Genomic DNA, 2,699 nt, shown 5'->3' on the forward strand with positions numbered 1-2,699 from the left:
AGATGTGAGCCTTGGGCCATTCATCTGAGGTGTTGCAGCCTTAACCCTGGGTAAGTTAACAGGCCCCAAATTTGGAACCAGGCGCCAGTGCAAAGTAATTTTTCCTAGGTTTCATTCTGTTGCTTTGTCTGTGGCGTCGTTCTCGAGGTGCGCTGCAGAAGACTTTTTTATGATACAACAGGGGTAGGACGCACAAGTCGGACCTTCAGATACTAGCAGAGATGTAGCTCTTCCATTTTTTTTTGGTCTCAATTTTGGTACCGCACTACTAAACTGTATTGAAATTTCAATTTCGTATGCTTTTATATTTCGCTAAATATCTCCGAGTGATATTAATGAAAGTTGAAAAGATTTTCACTGAACATTGGTGAATAATGTCGCTATGCAGTGATGTTGCCATCTTTGTTCTAGGCTGCCGGATGTTCAAGTATATTGGGGGAAAACTAGAAAAAAAAAATCCAACTTTTCAGGTTGGCAAAATGAGAAGAAATTCCCTTCTGAGAAAAGACTCGACAATATTTTGGATCTCTTAGTGATTTCTATAACATTGAGTGTGGTGATGACACGTGTTTTTATCATAAATACGGTAACATGCCCCCAGGTGGACACCATCGACCAGGGAAGTATAAGCAATTTTTCCCATTCAGCATTCTCCTATTCGACCCCATCTAGCACCTCTTCGGAAAGTGATCCTCCATTTCACCTTTCTTCTCATTTTCAAAACAAGTAGAGGATACAATTCCCTATGAAGAAGGTTAAGATGCCTGTACCATGCGACGATGGTGACGACAACGATGTAGATGACCCTCCCATGACCTTGACCCCCTTCAGAAGCCCGTCAGGGAAGGTCCCCATCTCCACCAGTGTGCCATCAATCAGTGCTACTAGAGTGTTGCCACCCCAGTGCCTTTTTCAAGTGCCACTCCAATGCCTTTTTCAAGTGCTACCCCACTGCCTTCAACAAGTGCCACACCAGTGCCTTCAACGAGTGCCATCCCAGTACCTTCATCGAGTGCCACTCCAGTGCCCATTTTCACCCCTGTCACAGAATTGGTGTTTGTCAGCCTTGGACCTTGAAAACTGGCATGAATGCTGCCATGCCATTCAACTTTATTATGCAGTTCACCAAAGTTACTTATGTATAATGTAAATATCTTCTACACATTGTTTTCTATATATTTATACTTTTATATACTTATTTTTCTAAATTGTCCAAAATAAGTATTTAAAATGATTATTTTTTAATTTACTCCTAACATAATATTGAGGAATGAATATTGTTGAATAAGAAACTTAAGGACTTGAAATGTATTTATTAATAAGGAAGTTATACGGTCTGAAAGTTGAGGTCTCATTTATGGTACCGCATTGGTAATGGCATACCCGCTTTTGAACTTCACCAATCCAGGGTTAATGGAAGGAGGTGGTGACTTTTTTATGAGAGGCACCAAATATATATTACGAGGTTTGGTAATAGCCTTAGGAGGTGATTCAGCAATAGGATGCTTTACATTACCTGAAAGTTGAGGTCTCATTTATGGTACCACATTGGTAATGGCATACCCGCTTTTGAACTTCACCAATCCAGGGTTAATGGAAGGAGGTGGTGACTTTTTTATGAGAGGCACCAAATATAAATTACGAGGTTTGGTAATAGCCTTAGGAGGTGATTCAGCAATAGGATGTTTTACGTTACCTGATCTAACTGATGTGGCAATTCTTTCTGGATATCCAACATCTTTAAATTTTAAAGGCTTGGTGTAACTCTTGGTTCTAGTTAGGAGTCGCCTAGCACATCCCTCACTGATATGTTCTGCACCTGACTTCTGAAAAGTTGCGTTTTCTATTTGATATTGAGGACATTATCTATTGGTTGGCTTGTGATCCTGGCTACAACTTTTACACCTTGCAATATAAGTGCACGATTAATGCTCATGATCCGAACAATTGTCACTGATCTTTACGTTTTTACATACCTTAGATGGATAACAAAATTTTAAAAGATTAAAGAACTGCAAAGGTTTTATTCTATAAAGGAGAAATGGTAGTCTCTCCTTTTTGATGAATGTATGAGTAGGTACATCATGTTCTTCAAAATTTAAAATAAGATTATCTAAGATTTCATCCTTTTTAACCTTATTAAGGGCTTTATTAAAAACCTTCCCTTTTCCAAAAACAAATTCAAATGTGTTTTGATATCCAAAATTAGATTTTCTTCTGTTTTTATATCATTTACCATTAAATATTCCATTTTAGATTCAACATGAATCAAGATTGACTTCTTACCATATCTAGAAATGTCTTCAGGCTCTATAGTACCCACTTTTTATTGCATCAGCTTACTAAATTTAAAGTAATTATATTCTTCTGGCTTAAAATTAGCAAGAATCCACATTGTTTAGGCTTTTTTTCTATTGTTCTTATTTTCATGTTGGCACACTCACTCTAATGGGAGTCGTGGGGATAATATACATCAAGCTTTTTAGGAGCTGCATTGCAAAGAGCTCCAGCTATCTCAAAATTATCAATCGTTATATTGGAATCACAAATTACTTTGAAAACTTCAACATGGTTATCAAAGCAATTCTATGCTTTACATTTGGCATAATTTTCTTTGAAGTTCCTCTTAGATCATCATTTTACCGTAAAGTTCGAAGGCCATCAATATTCTTTCATAATGGTAATTATGTGGCATATTA

Source organism: Palaemon carinicauda, chromosome 33, assembly GCF_036898095.1.
Source record: "Palaemon carinicauda isolate YSFRI2023 chromosome 33, ASM3689809v2, whole genome shotgun sequence".
Classification (NCBI taxonomy): Eukaryota; Metazoa; Arthropoda; class Malacostraca; order Decapoda; family Palaemonidae; genus Palaemon; species Palaemon carinicauda.